This window comes from Bactrocera neohumeralis, chromosome 3 (assembly GCF_024586455.1).
Source record: "Bactrocera neohumeralis isolate Rockhampton chromosome 3, APGP_CSIRO_Bneo_wtdbg2-racon-allhic-juicebox.fasta_v2, whole genome shotgun sequence".
NCBI classification, from domain to species: Eukaryota; Metazoa; Arthropoda; class Insecta; order Diptera; family Tephritidae; genus Bactrocera; species Bactrocera neohumeralis.
The window spans coordinates 14976405-14998086 of NC_065920.1; the positions used below are offsets into that span (position 1 = coordinate 14976405).

At 36.5% G+C, this 21682-nt stretch overlaps 1 protein-coding gene across 2 annotated transcripts in view; it reads right to left on the reverse strand.

The window, feature by feature from the left end:
- Positions 1-18727, reverse strand: part of LOC126753105 (ras-GEF domain-containing family member 1B) — a 244149-nt gene extending 225422 nt beyond the window's left edge. For both annotated transcript variants that reach the window (XM_050464258.1, XM_050464257.1), the window contains exon 1: positions 16426-18727. The gene's annotated coding sequence lies outside the window, so the exon portion shown is untranslated. The remainder of the gene's footprint in view (positions 1-16425) is intronic.
- Positions 18728-21682: the final 2955 nt, after the last annotated feature.

A 21682-nucleotide genomic window follows, 5' to 3' on the forward strand; every position in this document is an offset into this window, starting at 1 on the left:
ATCAAAAAAGCAAAAAAAAAAATCCAACACGGCAGTGAGCGAATAAATGCTAGAGCTGATATATGTATCTAACGAAGTGTTTATCGAAAATAGTTTTAGTTTTGAATATTTTATGAGAAGCAGCACATATAAGCTGGCGAAAAAATATCTGCTGGTATTTCTGTGCTCTATGAAATTCTTCATAAATACATTTTTAGCGGATACACCCAACAGAAATGAAAATAGCTATATACAGATATGCACGTACATACATATAGTACAAACAATTTTTGCTAATAATCTCTTAAAAAAAAGCTGCAATTTTATTTCAGCGCATTGTTAATTTTTGTACAGATTCGCCATGCTGGTATTGTGTTCTATTGCCAGCTGCTTCTAGCGCCAATAGCGGCAATTAATGCATACAAGCAAAACATATGAAAAAAATTCACCAGCTAGCGCAAAAAAGTTGCAATTTATGCAGCAATATAAAGCAAGAGTAATAAATGGATTTTAATTGCTGCAAAGCGGCTTAACACAGCCACAAAATGAGAGCTGCTGGCAAGCGCAATAATTGCTCGGCAATAAAAATACACAATTGGTGTTTAAATATTGCGTTATTTAACAGCTAAGATCATAAAAAAAAAATAAAAACAAAAATATTTATTTCAGCATATTTGTTTTGGTTAACAAAATGGTTTTGCTAGTTGCCGCTAGTTGTGAAATAATATGAAGCAACAAACTAACAATTATTTAATGAAGTTAATGAAACGAATTTGCAAAACATAATGTTTTTTTAAATATTTTTTTATGTGTGGGTGAATTTAAAATGCAAATATAATTTATATTTTCATTTGTCAGTAATATCATTTATGGAATTAATATGTCGTAATTAGTATGTTTGAAGTTATTTGTTTGTTTTGGTTTGCAATTTACTTATATTTCATGAAAACTCAATTCCCTTAAGCATCAAAGCAGTTTCTCCTAATAAACAAATTTTGTAAATTAAATTTTGTTTATTCACACCACGTCTTACAGGTAATAGGGGAAATCACAAAAAATGTTATAAAATACACCGTTCAAACCGCCAACGGACGACAAAAAATTACTGCTACGATCAGGTCAAAGGAATAAGAAACAAGAAAAAAGCTTAAGCTCGGCTGCACCGAAGCTAAAATACACTTCTCAAATTCAAAAGATTTTTTTTATGGAATTGTGATTTTTATCATTTAACTTTCATGACAGCTGTGTGATATAGTAGTCCCGTCTGAAAAATTCCTTCAGAACTTATAGTGACGTTTTGGAAAATAATTAAGGTAAAATTTTGTGAAAATATTACGACAAATAACATAATTTTCCATGCAAGGACTTGAGTTTGATTATTCAGTCCTATGGCAGTTATATACTATCGTACTTTGGTGATCTAATCTAAACAATTTGGTAATTGCAGATAGTAAATGAGGCTACTGTCTTTAAGATACCTCGTCAAATGAAAACGTTTACAAGCACATGATACGGCGCATTCTGTTTGTATGGCAGCTATATATTTTAGTAGTAAGCAGCCTTTTGTGGAGAAATTAGAGTATGCAAAACTTCAGACCGATATCTCAATAACTGAGAGACCAGTTTTCGTATATGCAGATGGACAAATAATAGGTAATATTCTTTGTTGCACGCACAATCCTTTGCCAAGAAATCGTGATGCACGGCGCTTCTGCAATCGAAGAAATCTTCGCATTGGCCTAATTTGGCGCTTTTTTTTGCTCTTGGCTTAAGTGGCAGTTACCATTGGTATGATTGAGCTTTGGTTTCCATGTTATATCTATAAACCCAATATTCGTCACCAATTATGACCCTCTGGAGCAGATCTGGGTCATCACGGACTGAGTCCAACATCTCTTGAATAATGTCAACACGACGCTGTTTATGGCCGAAAGTGAGCGATTTAAGCACAAAGATTGAGTAGAATGCGTCCAAGCAAAAATCTTTCAAAAATTAACTAATAATTCAAAAGGACGACCTTGTCAGCATTAGTAAGTGATAAGAGTACCAATACAATGCAGGAAAAAATTAAAAATCGAATGCATGTAGCCCGAGGAATTTCAAAATTTGCGACACTGTTTGTACAAACTTCGGCTGTACACCGTGGCGTATAAGCAACACACAATTTATTCAAGCGCTTTATGAATTCTGTGTTGCTCATACGCCACGGTGTACATATGAGGATTGGTCAGTACATGTGATGCATAACTTTAACAGCGTATACCTTTTAGAGAACTTTTTTTATGAAAGAAATTATCAAGACTTTTTCGTTCAATTTTTTTGGTAATTATTTGGTATTAGAAAATGTCTCCTTTAAGGCTGTGGCTACATTTGCTTAATGCAAACGATAAAAAAATTCAAATGCTATATACATGGGAAAAGTAGTATGATTTAGGTACGGTTTAAATTGAGAGTAAGGAAAAAATGGAACTTCAAAGGGGTTTCCAAAAAAATAAAAAAAAAAAATAAAATAAAATAAAATAATTAGGGTGGTTCCAAAAATTGTTTATATATCCTCCTTTCCAATTTTGTGTAGTTTTTTGCTGATTTTTGAATACAGATGTCTCCCAAGCACTTAACTTAATCGAGAGAGCATTAAACTGGAGAGAGTATAAAACTATTTTGTTTAAAATAATTTTTTTTTCAAGAAAAAGATAAATTTGCCGTGAAAAAAAATCAAAGACCGACCATATTGTAGAGATTTAGATTTTCTATAGTAAGTATAAAATGAGTTATTTTTCCTTGTAACATATGCAGTCGGACGCGAATTTGAACTTTTCTATGTGATTATAAGAAAAAGGTAGACAACTGAAAGGCGAAGCTTCTTTCTGTTACAATTAATAGCTCATTCTTGGATATGTTTTCTAAGAGGTGTTTATCAATCAACTTTTAAGAGCAGAAAACGAAAAAAAAATCTCTTTTTGTCCCACCTTATTTTACATATATTATAATGCCCAAACGCTGTTGTAAACTCGGCTATAACCGCCTAAGGGGTATCTTCGTTAAAGGTTCTTGAATATTCTTAGTTTTAGTCTATATGTTGCTATTGAACTCCAAATCCAGAGGAAAGTATACGTTATTGGCTCGAAGTGGCTGTTATTTAATAAGTAAATAAACAGGTAATGAACCTGGTTAATATGTAGAGATACGGATATACATATATACTTGCATACATATATACATGCAATTGATACATTTCGTCTTCTCTTTGCAGTTTTTGTAAAAATTGATAGTTTATAAATTTAATCTGCTTTCTCAAATGGCTAAAGTTCGCTCGGCAATTCAATAAATCATTTGCCATTGCTGGATTTTGAAGCTTTGTTTACAGTATAGCTGATTAACTGTGTTTACAACTGCACCTGACACTCTTCACGCGCTTACCACCAAACAATCTGTATGAGTAACCTCCATTATTTAGCTTTATATACACTGCTTCGTGGCACAATCATTTGTCTTAGCGCTTTCTGCTTTGTTTTCATGCCATAAATGTTTATGTACTATAAGCTAGAAAAAATAGAAAAAACATGAAACGCAAGTGTAATTGTTTATGCCGCCAATGTAGCCTAACAACTTTGTCTGCGCTTGCTAACAAACAATTTGCAAATTTTTTTTATCGCTGCAGAAGTTTTTCATGATTTTCTAAAGCGCCGCGCGCTCATTTATGTGACACATAAAAAGTTGCGAAAGCCGCGAGAAATAAATGTAATCGAAAGCGCCGACTGGCGCAACATGTACGCCGCACAGAACGCACACGCACGCATTGGCGGGCATGCGTGCGCTTGACTGACTGGCTGACGGCGGCCGATGCAAAGCCGCAGCGCTTAACTACTTGGCTGGCATTATGAAAAATTATGCGCGCTTAAAGCGTTGGTAAACAGAAATGCTATTAAAACCATGCGAAAATAGAACTGGCGCGTTAAACGAAATTATATTCTGATTGTTTGCGCATTTCCGCGCCCAACTGCTGGCAGGCGAGCGCTGCTAGAGCCTGCGGCGGCTTTTGTGGTTTCAGCGTCGTGCGTAATCTGATTTCACGCTGCTTCCGCACATTAAGCAATGCGTAAACGCCCCAGCGCTGTTCTCTGTCTGTTTTAAGGCGAATGTATCGCGCGAGTGATACATAGCGTATACGTAACGGCGCGCCGTAGCCGCTTATCTGCTTTGAAGTTGTTATTTTATTTCTTTCTGTTTGCGCTCTGCAGTTGTTTCGATTGCGATTTATTTATTATTTTCTTAGAAATTCCCTTCTCCCCCACTCCACTCCATACAAGGCACACAGGCGCGACATACATACTTGACTTGAAGCGCCGTTATAAATATTTAAATTGCTTTTGTGTTGCGCGTTGTTGTAGGCGTTGCGCGTCTGTTTTTATTTTCGCTTATTTTCGGGTGAATAATGTTCAGCCAGCGGTGCCTAGTCACGCGGCGCGCAGTACAAGCGACGGCACTTGTTAGCGATTTTGCCGCGTTGGTTGTTAACATAACTTCCTTTGGACTGTGTTTCGGCGTGTACTTGTTGTCTTGAGTTAAATACTCGGTTGCTGATTGCTAAGTTGTTGCGGCAACAGTCTCTTCGCCTTGTGTCTGTCAACTTTGTACTAAGCTGGTGCTTGCCAGAGTTTATTAAGCGCTGCGGCACGGTGTGGCCTTGTTGGCTGCGCTAGGGAATTATTGGCCTCGTTTTGACTATTTGCATATGAAAACATTTATCTATACACACCAATATACCATACATATATATATATATATATATATATATAGATACATATATATATATATACAAATAAATATAAGTGCACGAGTTGGTGAGCGCATTTACTTAAGATTGATTATGGCAATGATAATGGGATTTGGCCTTTAAGCTGCTCCAAATCGCTGCCGCTCTACTCCTTTTGCACTTGTTAACCATTATGTTGTTGTTGTTGGCGCACATTATTGTGGTAATAAAATTAGGCGTTTTGGTTTTATTTATTTACGAGTTGATTTTATAATTCCTTAGGCGTATATGCTGTCGGTTTCTACTGTGTTTGTGTTTTCTTTTGTGTTTTTGCTTTCTTCTGTGTATTAATCTTTTTTCTTTTCCTTCAAGTGCTGAGTTGCTGTTCACTTAATTTTGATAAATGCTGATGCATAAATAATGTGCTCTTTTCCTAGGCTATAATTCACTGGCTGTGCGATAAAAGCCAAATGCGTGCAGGCTGTGGCTGTGTGGCAGGCTCTTGAAATGTGGCCGGTAAGTATGTCGGCTATAAAAGTGAGATATGACTTCATAATAATGGCAAATTTGTTTCAATATAATGCGCGACTATTTTATTGTTTTAAAATGTCATTTAAATTCATATTAATGTGATTGTGAATGAGGTGTGAAAACGTTGTTATAAGTTTGAGTTGGGTGCGTTGATAATTTGTGTTTTATTTTTCTATTTTGGGTATTAAAAAGTTTGAGTTGTTTTGCTGGCGTTATCAACTTTCGTTGTATGAAGTGAGAAATAACAAAGAGTCGAGAATGAAACATACTATTTTCAATTTTAATACAAAATTTACATTCTGTAAAGAATGTGTTTCACGAGCTTTGCTCAATTCGTAACACCATCACCCATCTTGAAACCTAGCTTTCATTACTAGATAATAATGGACTGAATAGACCACGTCCAGCACGTAGTGAATAAAATATAGCAGCGGAAGCTGAAATTGTACGCGAAGACCGTGGAGAGTCGATTCGGCACCGTTCGCAGCAATTTGGACAGACGTATGGAACGACTTGGCGCATTTTACGTCCAGATCTTAAATTGAAAGCATACAAAATACAGCTTGTGTAAGAACTGAAGCCGATTGACCTTAGCAAGCAACATCGCTTCGCTTTATGGGCTTTTGAGAATTTTCAAGAAGATCTGACGATTTCGAGCAAAATTTTCTTCAGCGATGAGACCCTTTTTGGCTCATTGAGTATGTAAACAAGCAAAATGGCCGCATTTGGGACCAAGGACAACCTGAAGAGATTCAAAAGCAGCCATTTACTCAAATAAAAATAACGGTATGGTGTGATTTGTAGGCCGGTGGAATCATCGGTCCATGTTCCTTCAAAAATGATAGCGGGGAGGACGTAATCTTCACTGGCGCCATTACAATTGACTATTTGTTGCCTAAAATTGAAGCAAGAGTTCTCGGCAATATTTTTTTTCATTATGACGGCGCCACTTGCAACACAACGCATCAATCAATTGATTTATTGAGAGAACACTTCGATGAGCAGATAATTTCACGTTTTGGGCCGGTCGATTGGCCATGAAGATTATGTGATATCATACCGTTAGACTTTTTCTTGTGGAGATATGTAAAGTAGAGAGTCTGTGATACCAAAGAATGATAATAAACATTTCATAATCTAAAGGAAAAAAGGAAAAAATTTGCGACTGATGTGCTAAGAGGTTTGCGGGGTATTTAAGGTGTCCTGGTTACGAGTTTAAGTTTAAAAATTTTTCATTATGTTCATCTATTTTTGTCATTTTAGAAATAAGTGGTTGTGATCGGCTTTAGCAACCAAAAATTAACAAGGAAAACTCACTAATATCACAGTTGCAAAATGACTGTAAACTAATGTAATTATTATAAATTCAGGTTGCCTTTAATATATTTCGGGATTAGGAAACCCTAGTGTTGCATTCTGATATCTTTCAAATTTATCGTAAAGTTTAACATTTTTGATGTTTCAAAACGGTTTGCGAGCGTTATTTCTCTTGAGCAAACAATTTCGCACCTCTGCTGCATGAATGAACTTAATTCAATTTCTGTCGATGAAGCTTCGTCAATGACCATTATTTAGCGTTGGTATGGTGAACTCAATCGAAGTATCATTCACTGTAGAACGAATGTCGTGAAAGTCGTTCAAAACAGTTGTTGTTCCGGAGACAATTTATGCTAAATACGGAAACTACTATTTCGAGATCGTCTTGTGGCCTATCGTGAGATTGAGACATTTACAGTCATTAGTCGAACCACCATACATTCAATATTTGATAAATACTCATCATTGTATACATTTTTTCATGATGAATTCCACACATTTTTCGATCGCTCAAAAAAAGCTCTTGTCAATTGGTCAGAGATATTTAACAAAACTACAATAGCAGTGCATCAAAATGTGTCTATAATATCGTGACAGGTGATCAATAAACAGTAGTCGACTGCATTAGTGTTTCCAGATAAGTAGAAGCCAACAAAAGTTGTTCGCGCAAAAAGCGCTCCGAAGAAAACGGCCGCCTACTGTTTTGCAATAACAAATGTTGCAACCATACGAATAGAACAACACAGAAACGTGAGTTCTAAGTGATACACATTTATTTGTTTTCAGGTTTTCTTTCAAAAAATCAGGAAATCCAACCACTGAAGGCGAATCACTCTTCACCACAATAATTTGAACTCGCATCAATCGAGTGAAACAACTACATTTCTGAGTACTCAAATTATCGATTTTGTGAGTCATCCTCCGTATAGACCTGACTTGGTACCGAATGACTTGCTTTAATATCCGTAAGATAGAGAAAATAAATAAACTAAAAGACGTTTTTTGATACCTGAAAAGGTGCTTATATTCTGGAGATAGCTCAATCAGAGTGGCAAAACTGCTTTAAGGATTGATTCTAACCCATGCAGAAGTATGCAGAACTTAATGAAGATTATTTGGGAAAACAACGAAGGGATTTTCGATGAATAATATTTGGTTTTGTTCTATAGACCTGAGGTATGTAATTCAACCTGCGAATATACTAAATATACTTTCTTCACCCTGCAAGGATTGTAAGTATTCATTGAATTTAATAATAAAATATTCGTATAAATGATCTAATATTTGTAGACTTTTGCGAATACTTTTATGAATAAGTGGAAAAAATGTGCAGCCCCATCGATGCTACCAATCTCGATCAATACAAAAAAAAAAAACAGAAACAAATCCATATTACGCAAAAGGTCATTCCACTAAGCACGCGTATTTAAATTAATTGTTTCCGCCATATTCAAGTTTAAAAGTGTTAACTGAAATTACTTTGTATTTTAGCACACGTGTGTGCCGCGCTCAAGCCATAATAAAGTAGTAAAAAACAATAATAAAACCAAACAAAAACAAATACGCACTTTATGCGTCTTCCGGCAAATGAACTCGCCTGCCAACCAACCAACCGCTCCATACACATGCGACAGCAGCGTCGCGTGAACCGCCTGGCTACGGACTACTGTGCGAACTGTGTAAGTGCGAGTGTGTGTGTGCTTTGTTCTATTTGCCATTGCCTTTGGCTGTTTTATCGCTTAGATTTCTCTTTTGTTTCACACTTTTATATACCATAAATTTTTTATTGTCCTTTTTTCAGCACTTCTCCTTCCTTGCCTCCCGCCCGCTAGCGCTTGCTGGGCTTTGTTCTGGTGGAAGGGCGGTTAAACCGGCGTTAATGTTGACATTGTTTTGACAGCCAGCGACAATTTGAGTGCAATATTTTTAATTTTGCTTCTTCGTTTTTTTGCGTTTTGCTGCTTATTGTTGTTGTTGTTATTGTTGCGCCTGTTGTTTTCGTTTTCGTTCATTTTGTTGTTATTGTTCGCTTCGGGGGCACAAGTGCGACATTTTTATGATGCCATTGTTTATTATTATTGTTGTTGTTGCGCTTATTCTATTCGCTGTTGCTGGCAGTAATAATACTTAGTCAGCATTTTTTGTTGCACTTGCTGTTCATTGTGTTCCCACGCTTCTAATGCACCTTTTCATTCATTGTGGTATTCTTTTGCTTTTCGTTTTCTTTTCTTTTTCTGTTGAGTTTTCGTTTTGTTCTTTTCAGTTTTTGTTGTGTAATTGATATCACCGTAACCGAGGAGATAAGGACATCTTTAATTAAATTTTATTTGTTGAACTGTAATAATAATAATTTTACGTTGGAAAAGAAATTTAATTATTTATGCCGAATTTCGTGACGATATCTTGCCAAATTTCAAATTCGTAAAGATAACTTGGCAAAAAAAAAGTTCTCCATACAAGGACTTGAGTTCGCTTGGTCAGTTTGTATGGCAGTTATTAGCTATATTTATGCGTTATTTATGGTTTCAACAAATGTGTAGCTTATTGGTGAAAATATGTGCAAAATTTCAGATTGATATCTCAAAAACTGAATGACTAGTTTGCGTATACACCTAATCCCTAATGTTGACGGCATAGCATTTCAACACAATCAGCACTAAAGTACGTTGGTATAATGATGAACGCGAGACTCAGCTACTAAGTCCACATTGAGAAGTCGTGCGAAAAAGCTGCCCGTGAAAATGCTGCCTTATCAAACCTTATCTTACCGGAATCATGGCCAACATAGGACGACCAAAATAAAGCAACAGAGCAGTTTTGGCCAAGGATAGCCCATCAATTTTAATGTATGCTGCGACTGTATGGGGCCCAGCATTAATGCAAAAAAACATATGCAAGAATAGCAAAATCAGTGTTCCGGCTAAGTGCAATCAGAACTATTAGCGCATTCCGCACGCTGTGTCATGGAGCTGCTAGCATTATATCTGAGATAATGCCGCCAGACATAGTGGCTCGAGAACTGTAACGTATCTATGACAAAAGCAAAATTATAAGCAGGAAGCTGACAATGGCAGAAGGTAAAGAGGAAAGACAAGTCAGCATACAGACACACACCAGCAACGGGAAGATGGACGCACCGATTAATCGGAAATGTACAAGCATTGAGTGGAGCGCACACACGGCGAGATAGACTTTTACATGACGTAATTTCTAACAGAATACGTAGATTTCGGAGGGTACCTGCATAGTTATGGTCATGACAATGAGTAACCTGATTTTTCTGTGGTGGCATTAGCGAAAATGCGGAGTATATATTTTTTACTGCTCGCGATTTACAACAGAGTGATGATCTGGAGATGGAAGTGGCTTTTCGCAAATAATCGGAATAAACCTAACAGGTCAATTGACATATAGATGACGCTACTAGAAATATATCCTTAAAAAAGCGTGTGAATAAATTTGACAGCTGCCGGATCGTTAGTTTGTGAATTACATCTTTTTGGGTGAAGCAAATTTTGCTATTATGTAAAAAATGGATAAAAAGGAATTTCGTGTGTAATGTGAAAAAATACAATTGAAACAAACATTTCGCTCGGTGATGAATCTTCGATCACTGTCCCAGAAAACTCAACCATCAAAGGTTGGTATGCCAAGTCTGAACTTGAAGTTCAAATGAGCACCGAAGGCGATGAACACATCAAATACCCAAAAGAAGTTATTACCGACGAAAACATCATAAAGCTCCACAAAATAATTTGAGTGCCAACAAAGTGAAGTGTTTATGAAAGCACTCTAAAGATAGCAAATGAGTTTATACATCATATCATTGACGAGTATTTGGGTATGTGAAAGCTCTGTGCAAAGTGGTAAACCCGAGTTTTTGCGTCGATATGTGACAATGGATGAAACATGATGCCATCATTTCACTCCGAAATTCAATCGACAGTCATCTGAGTGGACTGGAGACGATGAACCCGCTCCAAAGCATGGAAAAGCGCATCAGGCCGGTAAGGTATTGGCGTCTCTAATATATAATGCGCATGGAATAATTTTTATTGACTGCCTTGAAAAAGGAAAGAGCATCAGTAGCCTTTACTACATAGCGTTATTGGACCATTTGAAGTAAAGAAATCGCCGTAAAATGGCCGCATTTGAAGAAAAAAAGAAAGTCCTGTTTCACCACGCCAGAGTACCGTGTGACAAGACAATGAAAACTATGGCAAAATCCATGAATTTCGCTTCGAATTACTACCGCATCCACAGTACAGTACTCTATCTAGTCCACAGCGTCTATTTCCTGTTCATAGGTCGCAAAAGGATACCCTCTGGGAAGAAGTTTTCATCGAATGAAGAGGTGATCACCGAAATAGAGGTCTATTTTGAAGCAAAGGATAAGTCGAACTGCAAAAATGTTTTCGAAAAGTTGAAAGATTGTTATAACTATAATTATGTTGAAAAAAAAATAACGAATTTCGTCAAAAAAATTTGTTCTACCATCGTAGTTCGGACACTTTTTAATTGGCCTTTTAAATATAATGCCTTAGTTTTTGTTACCGAAAATGAAAATTTTCTTTGTCTACCGAAGTGGACTTCATGGATGCTGCTACCATCAAGGATCGCATCAAGCATCCCAGCAAGTTTTTTGCTGCTGCTGCTGCCGAAAAGAAGGTGGAAGCCAAAAAGGAGGAGTCGTAGTCCGAGTAAGACGGCGGCATCGGTGTCGGCCTCTTCGCCAAAACAACTCAACTAAAGTAAATTACTTGATGATATTATTCGACAAAAGATCTGCTGGCAATTATTTTGTTATCTCAGAGACATATATTTAGAAGGGAGCAAAATATGTTCGTATTGTTGACTTTTGATGATTCAAGTGCTTTAAATCTTTGCATTGAACTTTAGTGACTATACTATATGTACTAGCTTTAAAATAATTGTTTTCAAACATGGCTTAAACTATTAAGTTATTGAAATTATAAAGAATTTAGAAACTTATTCTTGCGTAGTCTTATTTTCCTTTCCAACAATATATTCCTCTCTATAATTTATATCAACATATTGGACAACATACAATATTTTGCTTTCAATTTCATGAAGCCTGTATATATTTTATATAGCTTCATTGCAGCTGACTTCGACGTCTGCTAACTAAAAAATAATGTGTTATAAAAACCACCGGAAAAGTTAAGCAGACTTCCAGATTACATAGAAAAACTATAAATGGCGTTATAAAAGTTCAGTTGATAAATGACCGCAATGTCTGACTGTGTACACAGCCGGCATGAAAAATGAGTGCTTCAGAGTGACACTTGCTATTAGATGAATGTTTGTTGTTGTTTGCTTTGGCTTGCGAATATGATTCATACGGAGAATTCATCGATGCATTTTAGTGCGTTTTTATGCACTCGTATAAGTTTATGATGGCGTTGTGGCTATAAGTCAACACGATAAACTATGCTGTGGACAGCTAATATTAACCGGATTTTATGAAGCGATGTGGTGGCAATTGCAACAAAAACAATATATCAATATTTCTTGTAATCGGTACTGTTTTTTCTAACAAATTTTTAAGAGAAAACTTCTATATGTCCGGGTTATACACAAGTATTGAGAATGAAAGGTTAAAGCTTAAGAATTGCATAGTTCAAAAATGAGTGAAATTAGGGTGATGACTTTGCAATATTTATTTGAATAATTGTAGTGCGGCTCATAAGCTTATTGTCAGCCTTAGGTTATGCAATAGAACTAATAATCTTGTTGTCATTCTAAAGCTAGGCAAAAGAGCTAGTTATATTCCATACTAGTTTTGAAATTCTCTATCATTATAAATGTAGGCAATATAATCTTAAACAGGGGAGCAATACTGATATAGTTCTTAACCTATCGTTATGAAACTGATGGGCTTAGCTTAGTTAAGTAATGAGTGTATGATCTAAACGTGGGTTAATGCTTCAGACTCCAATGTTGGCTGAGAGCCAGTTTGATGAGTTTAAGCAACCTGTGTTAAAGCGTTTTACTTGATTTAAGTGACTATTAATGGGTTAATATATTGAGTATTAAAACCGATAAGAAAACTATTTACCGTTATTCTTATATTTTTTTTGTTTATTAATTAATTATTGAAAATTTTTGAGCGTTATTGTGCAAACGTCTGTTGGCATCGATCTAAATATTTAAATAATTTGAATTAAAAAAATTAAATAAAAAATATAAATTCAATCAAAATATTTGTATAATGCTAACGTGTGTAAAACGTATAACTTAGATTTCATTTTTGCATATTATTTGCCTCTATTTTGTTTTTGATCTTTAGAGTATAAAAAATAAGCTGGAAAAAAAAGTTTGCATTTTCACATAAGTGACATATATTAAGGTGGGTCAAAAAACAAAACGATTTTTTTTTCGCTTAGCACGCAGAAAAGTTAGTTGGTAGACACATTTAAGAAAGCATCTCCAAGTGAGAGTTCTTAACTGTAATGGTGAAATCCACCGCCTTACAGTTATCTATTGTTTTCTTAATATCGGATAGAAAGATTCAAATATCGCTTCTAATCAAATATTAAGTGAAGCGTTTACGGATATCTCACAAATTCTTTAAATCAAAGAAAAACTTAAAAAATAAAAACAAAACAAAAATAAAAAATAAAATTTCAAAAAAATAACACACCATTTTTCTAAAGTAGAGAAATATGTGTTTTGCAATTAAAATAACTTTTTTTTTCATTCAATTATAAAGTCTTTAAGAACAAATTTTTGTCTAAAAGTAATCAAACTTCAGCTGTTTATATTTTTTGAATGGTTAGGTCTACGAAAAATCTTTAGGGACCATTTTGTAGAGAATTCAGTTTCCATCTTCATTCAAACAATAGATCTAAACTTTTTTTAAAGTAGTTGGTAGCGTGATATGGATCTTTCTATCCGATAATAAAAAATATTTGATTAAGAAGTTATACTTAGGGAGAGTTTTTAGAGGTTTCCAGCAACCATTTGTTCAGAATACCAAGCGAAAAATAATTTATTTCTCTTTTTGTCCCACCCTAATATGTATTTACTAGTATTTATCTATTTGCGCGCACAAAATCGTATTTATATTTAAAATGCATAACCTGTCTTCATTGATTTATTAATTAAATCAGGCACATTTCTAATGGAAAATTAATAATTGATATGTAAGTAAGCTAAATATTTCCCACTAGTGTTAATTGATTGCTTATTTTATGCACACAAATGCAAATTTTAATGACGGCGGAATGTTTGTATGTTGCCACATATATGTGGCAGGTTAAATTTTTATTTCTTCGATTGAGATTAAAGCTGGAAAAAAGTAAGATAAATGAAAATTCTGCATTTAAAGCGAAATGCAACATTGAAGCGTTTTAATAATAATAAAAAAAACTCCATTAAAACACGATTGAATGTTAAAAAATATATGAATCAATGCCAAAGTGCTTAAAAAATCTCGAAAAATATGAAAATAGTTTACTTAATAAAGTGAAAATCTGAAAACTTTCTACCTTCATTTGCGTAAATATGTTAATCCCTTTTCAAAATTTGAGCTTAGCGTGCTTGTAGCATGCAAATGGGTTCACATGTATGGCACACAGCTGACATGCGATTTAGCTCGTCAAAGCGGAAATACCCAAGCAAGCGAATTTTAATCCATTTTGTAAACAAGCTAAATGCAGTGATTTCAATTCAATACGGCGATTTGGTCGAGTGAGCTGTGTGCGCTATTAAACGCGCATATGTCTGTCCATGTATATCTGAGTATTAATACAAATATTTATATTTAGCATATATCATTGATCTAAATAAGCATGGAATACTGGTTATGGCAGCATTAAGCTGCTACCGAGCCGCCGGTTAAATAAATCACCAGGCTATGTTTTGAATAAAACTAAGCCCGACAATGCGAATATAATACTGGGCTTATGGTGAATTGTTGAAAAACAAAAATAACGAAACAGGGTAAATTCACGGTAACTGAAAATATAATTAAATGAGTGAAGCAATTGAGCGGAAGTGGGTTGCGTAAAAGCCAAATGCATTCTGGTTGTATATTGGTTGTATATTGAAGTGCTCAAAATTTTAGTAAAATTTACTAGAATTATTCAGCAGAAATTGTAAATATATATATATACTAAATTAAAAATATAGACTTCAGTCCGGAATTTCTGCTAATAATTGAAAAAGTTAAATACGGTAAATGGAAGTTGTAGTAAACTTCATAAATGCACAATATTAGGATTACTAGGAGGAATTTGATTTCAATTATTCAGTTTGTGTGACAGCTATATGCTTTAGTGTTTCGATCAGAACAATATATTCGAAGATTACACCATTGTATTCGACAATTATTCAAGCCAAATTTTGTGAATAAATCTCTTTAAATAAAAAAGTTGCCCATACAAACACTGACTTTGACTGACCAATTTCTAGGGCAGCTATATGCTATAATGATTTTATCTGAACAATTTCTTCGGAGATTATCTCATTGTCTTAGGAAATAATATAAGTCAAACTACGAAGCTTTCCTTATAAATACTTGATTGCGATCGTTCAGTTTCTATGACAGCTACAAGCTATAGTGGTCCGTTAGTGAACGTTCAAACAAGTAAGTAGCTTCTTGCCAAGGAAATGATGTTTAATAAATTTCAGATCGATATATCAGAAACTGAAGGACTAGTTCGCATATATACGGGCAGACGGACAGGCAGACGGATATTGTCACGTCTTAGCACGCTACTATGATAAGCGTCTATATACCTCAAAGGATCTCTGACGTTCTCGTTTGCATGTAGCAGACTTTGTGACCAACTAACATACCCAGTTCAGGGTATGAAATATCTACTTGCAGTCCTCTGAAGTATAATGTTATTTAAAAAAAATTCATAAAATGGTTTTGAATATTAAAAAGCAATTATAAGCAAAAAAAGCAATTTTTTTTAAATTTGCATTCAATTTTGGATAAACGTTTTTGTTATTAACTTAAAATTAATTAACAAAAAAAAACAAAATATTGTTATCAAGTCAGTATCAAAAACAAAATGATAAATTAGTTTAAAATATTAAACAGCATATACCCATAAAAAAATAAAATGCTTTGAAATATTCGTTCAATTTTGGACATACATTTTTGACATTTTTTTTAATTACAAAAAATCCTTTGTCAAGTCAGAATCAAAAAAAAAAAAATTATGAAACATTTTTAAATATTAGAAAGAAAGTATAAGCATAAAAAACATCTTTAACATCCATATTATGAGTTTTTTGGGAAAAAAATAATATGTTTATCTAGTAAATTTGAAAAAAAATAATTAAAAAAAATATTTTTAAATGTTAAAAAGCCAGTTTAGGCATAAAAAGAAAATTTTTTTGAAATCTTCATTCAACTTTGGATGCATATATATTTTTTTGTTTTAATTAATTCAAATTAATTTATTGAAAAAAAAAAATATTTTTATCTAGTCTGTTAAATTTTCACTAATTTTGACATCACTTAATAAATCAAATTATGTTTTATGCTAACATCAAATGCATTGCTTTCAATGTTAAATGCAATCACATCGCATATTTGCAATTTACACTTTCAAATACCAGCATTTTTGTAAGATTTTTCTAACTTCATTTTGCTGCTTTTATCTAAAGTTTTTACTGAATAACAATTACCTATACAATTTTATAACTCTAGAACACATACTAGCACTGAAAAATAACGCTACTTATCTTTAGTTGCATAAATCACAGCGCTAATTTAAAAGGCAGTACCACGGCGTATACGCAACATAAATTTTTTGCGCGAATATCAGCAAAACTATTCATTATAAAAGGAAATTGAGACCTACCTTTGATTTATCACCGTATAATAGTATTGGTGCCTGTTCACAATGCTGCACGCAGGCACTAATGTGTTGCATCAACACAAATATTGTGTGCGTGTGTGAAGACAAACACATTAATAAACGCCAATTGAAACATTCATTTACATAATGTGATGCGCGTTAATTTATGATATATTTATATATGCGAGTATATGTGTGCAAGCGATCGCATATTTATTTACAGCAGACACACACGTTGAAAGCAGCTGTGCTGCCACGCTTTGTTATCGGCACGCCAATAGTGTTTGGTGCGGCGCCATAACAAAATTTACGCCCTACAATTTTTGCATACCAAATGAATGGCAATCTATATATATATATATATGTTTATATGTGTGGCTTGTATAAACACATGCGCCTCTAAACACACACACTCACATTTTCGCTGCCGCTGCCGTATGATAAAGGTAATGGGTAAACGTGCCGACACGTTGCACCAACGCAATTCACACGCTTTGTCGGCAAATATTTGCCTTCGGTTTCGGTATGATTTGCTGACGCTGTGGCACAGTAACCGAGTGTAGGCGCACTCTATTTGGGCGCGACGTGTTGCAATTGGCACTCTGCGTGCCACAGCAGTGCGGTGTCAATAAATGTGTATTTGCTGTCGTTGTTGTTGGTGCCTTTAAGTAATTGTGTCTGCGACAAGTATGGCTTACATATCGGCCTGCTGATTTCGTGTTTTTCGTTTGAAATGCGCAAGCCAGTGTTGCTTTTCAAAGTAGCAGAAAAGTACACACACATACATACAAACACACGCAATTTATGCGTCTAGTCCCCGTGGTGTGCCGTAGTCGAGGCCGCAATATTGATGTGGAAAAATCAGCGTTAAACAACAGCGCGGCAAACGTGCCTATTTATTTAGTTATGCTGGCATATTGCCTGTGTGGCTTATGAAGATATATATTTTTCAATTTTTCACCTTGGTTTGCCACACATGCACACATTTTTACTTTTCCCATGCATATGTATAAGTATATTTGCACAACACTGCGGTTAACAAGCACATTTATAAAGATTCTTTATTTTATGGTTTTTTTATTTTTAATTTATTTTATTTTCATTTTTATTTTTATTTTGGACGCACCTGTTTTCGCTTGTGCGTAACTATAAATAAATAATGCAAAGCCATTGCATTTTACATTTATTGATTTGCAGTACCTTTAGCCTTGGCGCAGTAGGGTGTTTTTTTACAAATTTATATTAATATTTTACACTTTAAATTCTTTATATTTATTTTTTTTTATATTTTAAATTTTTTATTCCGCCAATCAGTCATTTGCTTCTGCGTTTGTGTGGCTGTGTGTTTGAAAATAAAACGTGCAGCTGTGACCGCAATGCGCATTGTCTCGCAACGCACCACAGCTTTTCGCTGTAGCTACCCTTATGTATGTGTAGCGTGTGTTCGCTGCTATTTGTTGCTGCCAGCGTTGGTGCTCCACTGCTGGCTTTAAGCGGTTAAGTTTTCAATTTATTTTGCTGCACATACGCAACAATCTTACAGTTACAATGCACTGATAACCGCTACGCTTGCCATGGGCAACACCCACTTTTCAACGGACACAACCGTAAGCACACAAGCGGCCGCCCGCAACAACGTTAAACAATCGCTTTCATCGATACACACTAGCTGTCCGCGACAGCTCAGGCAAGTGTGCAGCCAGTTTTGTCATTTTTTATTGCCTGCATTCTAACAGTATCATTTCAGTGCGCTGCAGCGCAAACGCATGTTGCACACGGCGTATACGTAACCGCTTGTTTGGCATGAAATATGCGTGACACAAATTGCAACGTTTATAAAGTAAATTTATTTTTCAGTTTCAAACAAAAAATTATTGCATTCCAGCTGTATATTATTTATTGATTGGGTTGCGCATTTTATTGGCTGCCACGTTTTGCAATTAAATCGACTGTTGCAACAGCTTTTCGGCCGCACACAAAAGCTTCGCGCTGCACAACATAACAATGTGTGCAAATTAAAATTTTTCCATATTATATTTCGTAATGGAATTTGCATTCCATTTCAATTGCATTTACCGTTATTGTATGCATTTGAGGCGTTGCACACACACGCGCGCACGCGTCTGCCACACAAAGGCATACCGCACATTTATAATGGCAACAATAACACAATGCGTTTAACAAACAAAAAAAAAAATCGCTCCGATCGCGTTCTTTTACTCGCGCGTCAGCTCGTGCACAATTCGCGTTCGTATTTACAGCAAGCTGCTATTTCCGTTAAAGTCTTGCGGCGCTCTCACGTGTACCGTACGCCACGAGCAGCTGTTTAGTACTACCGCAGCAACATTCAACATGCCGTAATATCCTGCTGCTGCCTTTGTTGCTGATGCTGTTGTTTTGCTGTGTAATGTGGTTCGTGTTACCAGCGCTGCGTTCGTGAACAGTCGTCGTTCCACAGTTAGGGGTAATTTCCCTCGCGCACATGGCATCCACAAAAGCGAACTGGCGTTGCAACCGCTTTACAACTCCAATCATTGCTGGCGTGGTTAGTGTCTAAAAAGTGTGGCACATGTTACACTTTGTTGTTGTGCGAAGGCGACATTGCATGCAATGAGGTGAATTTAAGGGGCATATGCCGAAAATCTCATCAATGAATAATTTGGTATGATTTTACTTTCTCCTCATTTGCTCCAGTTTGTTAGCAATATTTATGCAATGCCATGCAGTGTTGCGCAACATGTTGCTACGGTTTACTATGAACATAAAGAACTAAGATTATCGTAAGTAAATTGCAAAAAGATGACATTTAATTGGTATTGTCACTTTCACTGAAGCTAAGCTGATAGAATTAAACTTTTTCTTCTTCTTAATTGGCGTAGAAACCGCTTAAGCGATTATAGCCGAGTTAACAACAGCGCGCCAGTCGTTTCTTCTTTTCGCTACGTGGCGCCAATTGGATATTCCAAGCGAAGCCAGGTCCTTCTCCACTTGGTCCTTCCAACGGAGTGGAGGTCTTCCTCTTCCTCTGCTTCCCCCGGCGGGTACACACGTCGAATATTTTCAGAGCTGGAGTGTTTTCGTCCATCCGGACAACATGTCCTAGCCAGCGTAGCCGCTGTCTTTTAATTCGCTGAACTATGTCGATGTCGTCGTATATCTCGTACAGCTCATCGTTCCATCGAATGCGGTATTCGCCGTGGCTAACGCGCAAAGGACCATAAATCTTTCGCAGAACTTTTCTCTCGAAAACTCGCAACGTCGACTCATCCGTTGTTGACATCGTCCAAGACTCTGCACCATACAGCAGGACGGGAATTATGAGTGACTTATAGAGTTTGGTTTTTGTTTGTCGAGAGAGGACTTTGCTTCTCAATTGCCTACTCAGTCCGAAGTAGCACCTGTTGGCAAGAGTTATCCTGCGTTGGATTTCTAGGCTGACGTTGTTGGTGGTGTTTACGCTGGTTCCAAGATAGACGAAATTATCTACGACTTCAAAGTTATGACTGTCAACAGTGACGTGAGAGCCAAGTCGCGAATGCGACGACTGTTTGTTTGATGACAGGAGATATTTCGTCTTGCCCTCGTTCACTGCCAGACCCATTTTCTGTGCTTCCTTGTCCAGCCTGGAGAAAGCAGAACTAACGGCGCGGGTGTTGAGGCCGATGATATCAATATCATCGGCATACGCAAACAGCTGTACACTCTTATAGAAGATGGTACCTTCTCTATTTAGTTCTGCGGCTCGAACTATTTTCTCCAAAAGCAGGTTGAAAAAGTCGCACGATAGGGAATCGCCTTGTCTGAAACCTCGTTTGGTATCGAACGGCTCGGAGAGGTCCTTCCCGATCCTGACGGAGCTTTTGGTGTTACTCAACGTCAGTTTACACAGCCGTATTAGTTTTGCGGGGATACCAAATTCAGACATCGCGGCATAAAGGCAGCTCCTTTTCGTGCTGTCGAAAGCAGCTTTGAAATCGACGAAGAGGTGGTGTGTGTCGATTCTCCTTTCACGGGTCTTTTCCAAGATTTGGCGCTTGGTGAATATCTGGTCGGTTGTTGATTTTCCAGGTCTAAAGCCACACTGATAAGGTCCAATCAGTTTGTTGACGGTGGGCTTTAATCTTTCACACAATACGCTCGATAGAACCTTATATGCGATGTTGAGGAGGCTAATCCCACGGTAGTTGGCGCAGATTGTGGGGTCTCCTTTTTTATGGATTGGGCATAGCACACTTAAATTCCAATCGTTGGGCATGCTTTCGTCCGACCATATTTTACAAAGAAGCTGATGCATGCACCTTATCAGTTCTTCGCCGCCGTGTTTGAATAGCTCGGCCGGCAATCCGTCGCTGCCCCTGCCGCTTTGTTGTTCTTCAGGCGGGCAATTGCTATTCGAACTTCTTCATGGTCGGGTAATGGAACGTCTGCTCCATCGTCATCGATTGGGGAATCGGGTTCTCCTTCTCCTGGTGTTGTGCGTTCACTGCCATTCAGCAGGCTGGAGAAATTATTCCCTCCATAATTTAAGTATGCTCTGGGCATCAGTGACTAGATCACCTTTGGGGGTTCTACAGGAATACGCTCCGGTCTTGAAACCTTCCGTAAGCCGCCGCATTTTTTCGTAGAATTTTCGAGCATTACCCCTGTCGGCCAGCTTATCAAGCTCTTCGTACTCACGCATTTCAGCCTCTTTCTTCTTCTGTCTACAAATGCGTCTCGCTTCCCTCTTCAACTCTCGGTATCTATCCCATCCCGCACGTGTAGTGGTCGATCGCAACGTTGCGAGGTAGGCAGCCTGTTTTCTCTCCGCTGCGACATTAACATAATGTAAATCGTACCAGCTGTTCTTTTGCACTTTCCGAAAACCAATGGTTTCGGTTGCAGCTGTACGTAAGGACGTAGTGAAATGCCGTCCCACAGTTCCCTTATACCGAGTTGTTGACGAGTGCTCTCAGAGAGCAGGAGTGCAAGCCGAGTAGAAAATCGTTCGGCTGTCTGTTGTGATTGCAGCTTCTCGACGTCGAACCTTCCTTGTGTTGGGTGGCGCGCGTTTTTTGCTGCACAGAGAATTAAACTGCTCATGATAATAATATTATAACGGGTTTTCCAATAAGGACGATCTGATTTTTAAGCGTCGTTTCAACTGTTGTCAAAATGTCAAATCTTTAATTTTTCCTTTCTCTATTTTAGTCATTATTTTTCACAATTTCATCATGGAAAGCCACACACAAGTACAAAGTTTATAAATTGTTTATTTTTA